Raw genomic sequence first — 12620 nt, forward strand, 5'->3', positions numbered from 1 at the left:
TATGTGGAGGAGAAGAGGGACCGGCAGGAAAGATTACAAAGGGGCAAGGAGAAGCCTTTAGAGGTGATAGATACGTTCATTACCTTGATTGTGGTGGTGGTGTCACAGGTATACACATGTATAAAATTCTTATCAAACTGAACACTTTAAATGTGTGCAATTTATTGCATGTCAGTTATATCTCAATTATTCTATTTTCTTTTCATTAAAAAATCATGTGATTATGTTCAACATCTGTCTCTCCTAGAGACATAAGCTCTTTGTGGGTCAGGCCTGGGGTGATCTTATTCACTGCTATATCTGCAGCAACTAGTATAGTGCCTGGCGCACAGTAGGCATACGATAATTATTTGTTAAATGAATTAATGGATGAACTAATTCCCACTTTGTCAAGGATTTGATGTTATTATGTCTTCTATTGTCAAGTCAGAGTTAATGGTCCTAATGATTTTTAAAGAACCGAATTGGTTATTCTCAGTTGGGCGTTGAAAGATGGGCAACCTTACAGCTCATAACAAATATACGTTTGAAATCAGGGATCCTGATTTTAAAATAATTTTTGTTTCTGTTTCTGATTATAACATGATTATCATAGAAAGTTTGGGAATATAGAATAGAGAAACATTTTAAACTGATGTTGACTTGAAAACAGGATGTAGGACTTTCATTCATACTAGAAAATAAAGTCAAACAAATCACAAAGAATATGACACAGAGGACAGGACCAAGGTAATAGCAAGGGTACCAAACAGAACCTCTCCACATCCAAAAAATCCCCCAAAGAATAGAGAAAAAGATGAAGAATTAAGACCAAACATACAGAAATTACTTAAGTAATTAATTGTAAGTGGTTTAGCTTTACTTTTTAAAAAATAAAAATGTGGAATCTAAATTAAACAAATAAACAAACCAAGCTTATAGGTACAGAGAACAGATTGGTGGTTGCTCAGAGATGGGGGTTGGGGGGTGGGAGAAATAGGTGAATTGGTTTTGGTTTTGAATTTTTAGTTTAAATAAATTGATTTATTTTTAGAAAACTAATTAATTACTTAAAAATAATTGGATACTAGACTCATACAGAGCTGGGCCATAAGGACAGAGGGGACACACACACACACACACACACACACACACACACACACACACATCTCCACCCTCAATTTATTTTTCTTCTGTATTTTAAAATTTGACTCCCTTCTATGTGAGCCACATTCCAGAAAACTTCCACAGATGCAAGTTAGGGTCCAGGAGCCTAAATTAGAGCTTTTCAGTCAAAGCTGTGTGACCTACATCTGCAAGAAGAGGACTCCAAGTTCCTTTGGACTGAGGTGGGCTTCCTCTACCCCTTGAGCTGCAGGCAAACTTTCGATTCAATAGGTGGTGGTTGAAACCACTGTTTTCTTTCTTTTTTTCTTCCTGCTGAAACTATACAAGGAGAAAAAAAAATAGTGGAAAAGGGATACCCACTTAAAACCTGGCTCTGAAATCAGCTTGTTATACAAACTCACTGTATGTGTGAGAATCGTCTCATGGCCACAGCTGCACAGAAGGAAGGCTGGTCAAAGCAGTCCAGGGCTGGGCATTTGCCTCCCAGGAGTTACTTCATCCTGGGTGGTGTTTGGGGGGAGGGGTGCTTTCTTAATGTTGTCCTGGCCACAGCGCTTAGCTGCTTAGACCAGGGCAGGGGTCGGGGGCGGTGGGGGGCAGGGATGGTGGCTGGCACACTTTAGGAGCGCAGCAACTGAGCAAGAAGCCTCCCCATTAGCAGGCTTGATCGTCGTAAACAAATTATTTATTTAAAGTGAGGTTTCAAACTGTGTCCTGGTAGGAACTGCATATTCAAGTATAAGGGGTTTGATTACAAGTGCTTCTTGAATGATTTAAGTATTTAAGCATTTGTATTGGTTGTAAAAATTTATATTTTTGTAAAAAGGAAAAATAACTGGCTTCTTCTGTAAGCCTGGGCTCCTCTACGGCCCCCAAGGGAAAAAAGCCCCCCTACAAAGGAGCCACAGTGCAGTGACCAGATGGCCAGTCACTATAAGCATCTCTTGAAGGATGACTTCCAGTGCCTGACCCAGAGAGAACTTCTCTGCTGCCCCCAACCAGCAGGGAGCGATCGGAGTTCTCGTATCTCCAACACCTTCACAGCCTAAAGAAGCCCACCACCCAAGGAGGGACCTTGTTTCCCTTCCTTCCCCTGCCTCCTACCTTCCACGGTCAGTCTAGAGACCCAGAATGACTGGAGAGAACGTGGGCAGCATCCCATCACCAGGCATTCCTTTGCTGCAATCACATCTATTTTTACGGGGAGTCACTTTGGGGAAAGGTAAACCATTGGCTGGGGGCAGGTAGGCTCCAAATCCTCTTGCTACAGAATGGTTCTGGAGCCCACCCCAAACCCTCTGTCTGCCTCAGGGGCTGAAAGACAACTATCCGGAGGGGCCTTCTCTGGGGTATGGTAAGGGGAGGTTTCATATTTATGAGCAGAGCAGGGTGGGGGATGCTTGGGTCACCATCTGGGGGTGGGGGCTCCAACTGCAAAACATCCCTGTGGTGAAAATGAACCCAGCTGGTCTGGTGGTCAGTGGTGTGTTCTTCACAGACTCAAAACATTTGGCGTTTCACCATGTGTTACTTTTCTATGCTGTGTAACAAAGCAGAGGTAGAGAGTAAAATAGAGGTAGTCCCTGTAAAAGAATGCATAGTAACCAAGGGTCCAAGTTTGATTTCAGGTGCCCAGGATCCCTAAATTATCCCCAGGAACTTTGGCCAATAGGGCGAGGATGGGAATGAAACTTTGCTTGGGAGGTAAATTCCTCCGGTAGTGAAAGTATTGAGCCCCATCAGGACCCTTGCAAAGTGCAAAGCCCCACAGTTCTTGAGCACAGGGAGGACTTGGCTTTGTTTTCTTCCTCTCTTCTCCCTCCCAAAAGGAGCTGCCATAGAGCTGGGGCCTTCAAGCAGGGCTGGGTGGAGACGGGCCAGCCCGATCCCCTCTTTTCCCCTTCCTTAAAGGACCGCAACAGAGATTGGCTGGGGCTGTTTTCCATACTGCCTGATGAACCCACATACCAGCCCAGGAGAGAAAGAATACATCCCTGCTAGGATGGCCAGGAACACAGCATACACCAAGTAACTCTCAGCCCCGTGCCTTGCTAGACAGCTTTAAACACAGGTGCCTAAAACCGTCTTGCTGGGATTCAAAAGCAGGTAAAAAATGCAATGTGGAAAGTTAAGCAAGCTGTGGCTGAAATCATCTTCATCCCACACTGCTGTTTGGGGGAGGGATTTACAATGTGAGACTTTATAATATAGGGTTGTCGGCTGCCCTGCTGTAATTTATAACCCGTGTTTAATTTTATAACACTGCCCTCCGTCCCACGCCTTCCCTCCGCTGTTCCACTCTTTCTCATCTCTGGCTCTTTGTCACTATTTGTTCATGAAATGACACCTGAGATAATAAAAGAGGATTCCTGCAATCTTCCGGGCAGACCGGTGAAGTGTAAAGGGCTCTGGATGGGTGTCAGGAAACCTGAACTCTGGGCCCTGTGACCTTCAGCAATTCACTTAACCTCTTGGGAATTCAATTAACTTTAATAAGGGAGTGGATTATCTCTAAGATCCCTTGTAGCCCCCCAAATCCATAACCCTATGTAGGGGAACAGGAAATGTTTGCAAAGAATAATGGTAGGGAAAACCAAAACTCCATTACTGTGGAAGAATTAAATGAAGGGTTTGGGTATCCAGGATCACTAAGGAGGAAGTATTTCCCCACCGAGGCATTCCTTGAGCTGCATGAATTATATTCTGAGAGTCTCCAAGGGCAAGTTCACACTACCATTCACCACCAGTACAATTAAGTCAAATTAGGAATATGCAAAGGTCCAAGGGTAAACTTAATTTTGATAGAGAACAGGAAGTTAATGCTATATGCCCTCCCCACCCACCTGGAAAAAGAAACAGATCCTGTTGTGAATGAACCTCTTGTTACTTTTTATGAGCGGGAATGTGAAGAGTCTTGCTTCTGAGATATTACAAGAGCGCCTCATTTCCTGATGAGGGTGTGTGTGGAAGGCTGATTAGCTCAGATGAATTTCCCCAGGACTGTGTCACGCTCGGCTTCTTCCTGCCTCGGTTACTTTTCTATGAGACTGAGATAGGCTGTCCTGTCTGCAGGTTTATCAGGAAGGATGGCAGTAACCCACGTGCTTACGGACCATTAGAACAGCAAGACACCGGCTCTTCTCATCGATAAGTGATCAGTTGTAGAGGTTTAAACCAAGTTCATGCAGTGACTGAGTGTTATACTTGGAGAATCAAATGTCCTGATAGATGTCAAAGAACTTTTCACCCTGAAAAGTGGCATTGAGATGTTAGTCATTATTTGGGGCCATTCAGTTCAACCCCCTTCTTACAGATGAAGAAAATGAAGCCCAGAGAGGGGACTGTCATCCTGAAGTCAGCAGCAGGAAGACGGCAGAGCCACGCCTGGAAGCTGGGGCTCCAGGGAGAGGCCAGAACCCCAGACCAAGCTCTTTCTCTGTGTAACCACATAACGATATTGAGGACATTTTATCTTTTCATCAGCTTAAACATTTTGACTTCAAAGAATCTTAAATGCTTTCTTTGTGGTCCTGTGTGTTTTTGGGGAGGTGCAATTAAATTCTAGGAATTAAAACAAGTTAGAAAAGTAAAGCCTTGATTTGCCAGAAATCCTATGGAATGGGGAGTTTGGTCTAATTGAAGTTTATGGCATTTTTAATTTTACAACTAAAAGCTACCATTTTGGAGTACTTCTTTCATGCTAGGAGCGGTAATAGACATTTCACAGGCACTATCTTCACATAATCGTCACACAAACCCTCTGACGGTTAGCATTCCCATCGTACAGCGATGTTCATTCAAAAAATCGATGATCTGGGTTTCGTACCTAGGCCTCTAAGATGGTAGTTCTCCACTGGGAGGACAGCCCCTGCCTTGGGCTGGGGCACTGCCAACCACACTGGCCTCTTCCCTGGATGGTATCAGTGACCAAGTGAGGGCCACCTAATCTGAGCTAAACTACTAGCTCTCTGCCCCAACTCTGGGGCAAAATTACACAAGCAGGAAGCCAGCTGGAGTAAGTCATTCTCAGGGCTAGACCCTCAAAAACAGTCCCTGAGTTCCTACCTCTAGACCCCGGGGCTGGGCCATGGGCTTTGTCCTTCTCAGGACTGTTTGTCCCATTGTCCTTCAATTCCTTCTTTCCAATGATATGAACTCCTACCCCCATCCCTACTTTCGTCTTAAATTTTTTAAATTGGCTTCTTTCACTTGTAAGCAAAGAATCCAAAGTATCTATCACTATTACACAGGAATCCTTTGTTTTGCTTTAAAATATCAATCTTTGTAATAACCTTCTAAAATCTATAGCACCCACATCTCTGCCTTATTACATACAATAGTGAATATGTCAACATAGTATATTACTTAGTGGAAAAATTTGGGTCTCCTAAAAATGAACGTAAAAGGCACAGTAAGTGGGGCTGATTCTTCGCTGAGCCCAAGACACAGAGTGGAAGGTATTCTTGGGGAGGGGACATTTGTTTCTGTTTTTCTTTTCTGCGAAATCCCTAACATGAAACTTAGTGCTTTGCCCCAGTCCCCTGGGTCTCCTGGGTAGCCCTGGAGCCCCTGCTATAAAGCCCTGGGCAGACCTTCCCCCAGCCCCGGCCCTGTCCCCTGGTGCCCTCTTTGTGTTCTCCAGCTACTGCCAAGAATGACCCGCTTCCTTCCGTTCACACGGCCTCCGTAGCTATTGCTTCTCACCAGGGTCTTCAGCCTCATTGATCCCGGCCTGGAGCGGGGGTGAAGCACGCAGCTTATACAAGGCTGTTTCAGTGCTCTGGAAGCCAGTAGGGAGTTGGACTAACAAATGAGAGGAAAGCTACAGAGGGTCCTGGAGTCTCCTGCACAACCCCTGGTGCCACCGACCGGCCTGTGCATGATGCGTGGTCCTGATTTACCCAGCAGCCTTCACGCACGGCTGAGCCCATTCCCTTCGCAGATTTTACACCCCTTTCCCAGCAGGAATTTAGAAGCTGAGTTATCCCAGGGCTGCATGGTGTTTGAGATTTTCCTGCACGTGTGCACACTCTCTCACCTATTCCTCTAGGTGGGCTGGAAGGTAACTCTTGAATCTGAAAAGATGAACCTTTTGCTCCAAGCTTCCTTTGGTGGGGTTGGCTACTCAATAGTACCTGTAGCTGCTCCACACGCCTCGCCTCCACCAGGAGAGGCGTCCGGCGGGGCTCACACGTGTTCCAGACATATCCTGAGCACCTGTGCTGAGTGCCAGGTACTGAAGTAAGTACTGAGGATGCCGGGGTTGGTAAAACACAGTCCCTGACCTCAAGAACTCCAAGACCAGGAGGCAAGAGAGGGAAATAAGGATTCATTGCATGACTGCGGACCACGTGTCATGTGAGAGAGGTGTTCGGGGGTTCTGACACACAGGCTGCAGAGAGGTAGAGGGGTCTCCTGGAATTCTGGAGAATTCTTCCTCTGCTGCTGTCCAGTGTGCCCCATGCACCTGCTCAGGGCCAGCTGTGCTAAGGGGAGAGCTGCCATCCATCACTGATTCCTGTCACTGTTACGGATTCATGCAAAATGCAGACGAGGATCTCAGCTCTCTGCCATTATGATTAATCAGTTGATGCCTATGTACCAGTCACATGAACATTACTCGCCCTCCCTCTGAGGGGAACCATGGGACGCGAGGCCTCATTTAGCTGATGGGAACGTGAGCCCAGCTCTCATCAGGAAGCACCCCTGGCTGCCCTGAAGGAATCACTGGACCTCGTGAGGAGTTGACGTGCGGAACACCATTAATTGATTCATTTTCCAGCTGCTTCATCGGTTCCTTTTAAATGCATGAGGCTAATAAAGAGCACTTGCCATTCGGTGATTTTTCTCGTGGCCCCTTTTCGGCAGCCCACTTGGAGACATCAGTTACACAGCTTCCTCACTTACATCACAATCTAAGGTGGGAACAGATTCTGGAGCGAGGCGGTCTGGAGCTGCCTCTGTGACTGCAGGGCCTCTGCCTGAAAACACATGCGTGTGAGACAATCAGGCAGGGCCCCAGAGAGGCCCTGGGCAGAGGACAGTGAGTTTCCACTTTCTCTGAGTCCTCTGTGGGAAAGTTCAGAATAATCCTGGTTTCCACAATAGTCCTGCTTTGTTTTCCCGCCTCCTAAAAATGGAATGCCCTCTTCCTCCTCTCTCTCTCAGCTTCCTTCCTCCAGATCTTTGTAAAATTGCTGGTTTAAGGTCAGCTTCCTGCAATAAAATACGAGTTCCAAAAGGGAAGTGTCTCCTTTGCCCTCTGCTGTATCCCCAGCACATCTGGAAGTGCCTGGCACCTAATAGATACAGACCAAATAGTTGTTGAATGAATGAGTGACTCTTCTTCACTTTTCAACTTCAGCTCTCACCTCTGTGGGGACGACTCCAGCCTCAAACTTTCTCCTAAACAAAATCCCGCATCTCCAGCTGTTTGTCTGCATTTCTTTCTGCTGCCTGCTCAAAGGCAACATATTTGCAACAGAGATCGTTTTCTTTCTCTCCAAGCCAGCATCCCCAAATGACCTTCCTCTTTCTGCCAGCAACACCATCATTCACCCAACAACTCCCGTACCAAACTTCAGGGTGGGGCTGCCCCCCTCTCCTTCTGCGGACCCCAGCTTGTCCTAAGCCTGCTTACTTGTTCACGGCAAGGTCTCCAGCCGCCTTCCCTTTCTTATCAATCCCAGTCGCATGGTCTAACTCAGAACCTCATTCCCTTAGATTTACCCTCTTACAACTGCCTCCTAACTGGTCTCATTGCTTTCCTCATCCATGGGACAATTTTCCTCCAGATCGGTATCCCCTAAATTCTTTGTTCATCTGCCACTTCTCTAACCTAATCAAAAGTCATCAGCCACTCTCCGCTGCCTACCGTTTTGAACCTTGTCATTCAGAGTTCTCCATGGTCACCCTTTAAATCAGCTGTCCCCAACCTTTTGGGCACCAGGGACCGGTTTCATGGAAAACAATTTTTCCACGGACCAGGGTGGCGGGGGGGTGGTTCAGGCGGTAATGCGAGTGATGGGGAGCGATGGGGAGCGGCAGATGAAGCTTCACTTGCTCGCTCGCTGGCTGCTCACTTCCTGCTGTGCGGCCTGGTTCCTAATGGGCCATGGACTGGTACCGGGGGTTGGGGACCCCTGCTTTAAATATTTTTCCAGTCACGTCTCCAGTGATTCCCAAGTTAGGCTCTTCCTTTGATCTAGCTTTATTTCCCAAACATGTTTTACATCTTCCCCCATCTGTACTCATGTCCTCTCCTACCCCTCCCCCAGGAGTCTCTCTCCTCAACTCTGTCCAGGGAAATCTCACCCAGCTTTCAAGGCCAGCTCAGATCACACCTCCTCCAGGAAGCCTTCCCTCACCAGTTGAGCCCATAGCTGTTTCCCCTTCATCTGAATTCCTATAGCTCATGTACTCTGTACCCTCACTTGATCTTAGCACCCAGAGCTATGTGGACATAGTGAATCAGTAGTAATTTTGTCATGTGTTTTAGTCGTATCTCCGCAGCCAGCTTGTAAACTCCTTTTGAACAGGGCTCACGGCTCATGTTCTCTTATATTCCCTACAGCAGTTATCTCCTTGTTTCCCAAATCAGGACCTTGCACAGAGTAGGAACTCAGTGGGTACTGGTTGATTTTAAAGTAAGCTAAGACTGAAATAAATGAACATCAGGATAGGAATCAAACTATGCATATTTAGGAAATGGCTTTCCGGATGGTATTTTTAAAGCATTTTCCCCTCAATAAAATTGGATAGTTTAAACAGTATCAACAACACATATTAGATGTGAAATACACACGCTTACCTTGGAATTTATTTCACTGTTACTAATTTACAGAAGAAAGAAAATGAGAGAATGTTTTAAATTCCAGTAACAAAGGTAGGTCATCAGGAAATCTATCTTAATTTTCCATACTTAAATCACCTTGTTTCAGCAATCACATGGTACACTTAGTAACTCTTTTGTAGTGTTTGTGTTTTAAGTCAACACAAAAGTGTTGCTCATCTTGTTCTGATTCAAATAGGTTAAACTACATCAACTTTGGATTCCAGGAAAAATCTCCAATGTGGTTCTTGACTCTAAAGCCCAGATTTGGCTCTCCCCCTCTTCCTCCCTCCTCTGGGATGAATGTGTGTGTCCCTCCCACATATTCATATGATGAAGCCTAATCCCCAAAGCGATGGAATTAGGAAGTGAGGCATTTGGTTGGTGATTAGGTCATGAGGGTGGAACCCCTATAAATGGGATTAGTGCCCTTATAAGAAGAGAGCTCACCCCTCCTCTGCTCTCCACCATGTGTGGATACAAGAAGACAGCTGTCTGCAAACCAGGAAGCAGGTCCTCACCAGACACAGGATCTGCTAGCACCTTCCTACTTTCATCTTAGACTTCCCAGTCTCCAAAACTGTGAGAAATAAGTGGGTTTTGCTTCAACTACCCAGTCTGTGGTATATTTGTTATAGCAGCCTGAACTAAGACAGTCCCCCTGTCCCCAAGCCTGTCCCCAACCTCTGCCATCTGGGCATCTTCTGACAAATAGTTTCCTGGCTCCGATCCCAGAGCTATAGCTAATAATCTCTTAGATGGGGCCCAGGAACATGCATGTCAAAATACTCCACTGGTGATTCTGATGAGAAATCAGCTTTGGGAATCCCTGATCTTCAGGCATGAAAAGGCTAAGTGGCCTCTAAGAGTCATGAAGTGGCCTATGAGGCTGTGCTGACCTCTGCTCACCAGGGCAGCCTCATTTTGAACCACTACACTTTCTCTAAGAGTGTGCATGCACATACACATGCCTGTCTACTCACACCCCCATGCCTCTGCTCAGCTCTCCACCTGTCTGGGTTACCCCTCCCACCTTGCCCATCTACCCAGTCCCTTCAGAGGAAACATCACTCCCTTTGTAAAGTTCTGGAACGCCCTCTAGTGGCTCAGAGCCCTTGCTCCTCTGTGTCACCGCTGCCCTTTTGCATCTCTGAGTGGACATCCTTTATTCGTGTATATGTTCAAAAAGCATCAGTGGAGCTCCAGTTGTGTACCAGGCCCTGTATGGGGGCTGGGAATACGGAGTTAAATAGGACGCTGCCTCTGGGATCAAGGAGATTAACCAGAAAATCCAAGATGAGATTTGCAGGCCTTAATTCCCTCACACACACACAGAGAACAGGAGAGAGCAACATTTGGTCAGATTTTGGGGTCAGACTTTCCTTTTTGAAAAGTTGGCTCTTCAGCTGAGGTTTTCTATTGTATTTTATTTTTTTGTTTATTTTCATCAAGGGAAACACATAAAGAGTCAAATAGTTTCCAAGATGTGTTATGGAAGGCTTTAGATTCCTGTCCCCCCACCATTTCTTGTTCATCTGAAGAAGCCACATCCACTCCCTTTAGCTGAGTCTTTTCATTTTTAACCTCCATGTCTTTAGATAACATACTTGAATTGCTATCTTTTGATTTTTCAGCTTTTGGCATTTTTTAGTGACTTCACGCTAGAGAAGATAAGACTTTAGTCCTAATGCCCATGTGTGCCCCTTGTATCTTCCAACCTCCTGGTAGAGTATTATTGTGGATTTGATTTGATCAATATCCATTGCTTACAATATTATGATTTTATAGCATAGTAACTCATGACTTTTTTTCCCCCAGAGTTGGTATTATCCTTTTTCTTCTTTAAAAAATTGCATAGTACAAAATTGCGTAATAAGTTATCATCACTAATTTAAGATCAAACTCATAAACAATTGTCTAAATATCTTCCCAAGAAGTCCAGATGCATTCAGCACTTTTTCAAGTCCATCTTCCTAAGGAAGCTCTCTCCCAGGGCCTTCAGCCAGGCTTGAGGCTGGCCTGGTGGTCCTATGTGCCCAGCACCCAACTGTCGTCTTGGATCTCCTTGTATCAGCAACCTCAGGACTCCCTTCCCCTCTGTCGTGGGTACCAGTACGGTAAGCATACTGCTTTCTGTATCCCATGTCTTCCTCTGCTTTGATTTATGGCCCCATTTTGGAAGAGCACATTCTCTGGGATCTTCCTAAAAAGGGTGCCTAGAAGGTAAAAATTTTGTGGCTTTGCATGTCTGAAAAAGTCTTTCTTCTAACATGACACTTAGTTGATTGCTTAGCAGTTGGGTCTCCAGCTCTACTTTAAATGGCTCCACTCACGCCATCTTTCACAATCCAAATGCTCCAGTTCTTGGGAAAATATATGTAGGAACTAATTCATAGTAGAGTGATAACTGCAAAATTTGGGGATAACCCAAATGTCCTTTTAAAAGGCAATTGTTAAAAAATAGTGAAAGATTATTAATCCAGTTAGTCATTTCCCCAGCTAATGCTTATTGAGCATCTACCATATGTCAGGCAAGGTTCTATGTGCTAAAGACATAACATTGAACAAGACAGAAGTTCCTATCAGCAGGTAGCTTACACTATCTGTCTTTTTCTCACTGTTAGGTGTATCTTTCTACATCCTAAGTGGAGTCTGATTCTTGAATCTTTTTCAAGTCAAGGCCAACTGGGAAAAAACAAGAGTCAACCTGATTTCCATCTTACAATTGAAAGTTCTACTTAAGCCACATTTCATTTCCATTTATGTAAACATGTAATTTCAAGAATAAAATACCAAATACTGACATTCTTCACTATCTTTTGGAGGTCAATAACCTTTCAATTACTGTTAAAGCTAAAGACTTAAAGATTTTATACATTTTACCTAGTGCTTTTGTGTAGAGTGAATATTCAAATTGTAGACTCAAATTGGAGGTTAATTTATAGTTGAGTTCACAGCATAAAATCTAAGCATCAATTTCAAAATTTTCTTTGTACTTTTAACCTGCAATTTAGCAAGGGGTTACTATAAGTCTGGAAAGATATAAGAAAGAAAGAACTGAAGGAGTATCCTTAGAGGCCACAAGTGTCAGGCTTTTCTTTGGTTTCCCAAATGAAAATGTAGTCTTCTTGCTAAAGGTGAAAGTCCTGCAGTAGCAGACATACAGCTCAAAGAGGCACAGAGAGAGACAGGGGTTCAAACACACTGTTCAAAAATATCTGCTAAAATTACTCCTGATTTAAACTTATGCTACCACTTCCTGAATAAATACTTATTTTTGTTTATGCAATGCCTAATTATTATTGTGGCTAATATTGTGAACCAGGGTTTCTCAGTGTCAGCACTATTGACATTTGGGGCTGGATAATTCTTTGCTGTGAGGCTGTCCCGTGCACTGCAGGATGTTTAGCAGCCCTGCCTCTACCCAGTAGATACCAGAAGCACCCCTACCACTCTCACCGTGACAACCAAAAATGTCTCCAGGCATTGCCAAATGTCCTCTGGGGGAGGAGGACAAAGATAGTTGAGAAACTTTGTTCTGAACGAAGACTTTGACTATCGTCTGCTTGTTCTTTGCAATTGCATGTCCTGCTGGTAGTTAGATAATAAGACTGCCATGTATGGTTAGACAGGTTACTCACTGCGTAAGGGCAACTGGCCAAAGATGTAAGGAAAAGCCAAA

General features: G+C 44.8%; 1 protein-coding gene across 1 annotated transcript in view; it reads right to left on the minus strand.

The window, feature by feature from the left end:
• The window catches only part of PLPP4 (phospholipid phosphatase 4), a 554796-nt gene that overhangs the window by 54493 nt on the left and 487683 nt on the right, over positions 1-12620 (minus strand). The gene's annotated exons all lie outside the window — the stretch shown is intronic.

This window comes from Balaenoptera ricei, chromosome 16 (genome assembly GCF_028023285.1).
Source record: "Balaenoptera ricei isolate mBalRic1 chromosome 16, mBalRic1.hap2, whole genome shotgun sequence".
In the NCBI taxonomy this organism is placed as follows: domain Eukaryota; kingdom Metazoa; phylum Chordata; class Mammalia; order Artiodactyla; family Balaenopteridae; genus Balaenoptera; species Balaenoptera ricei.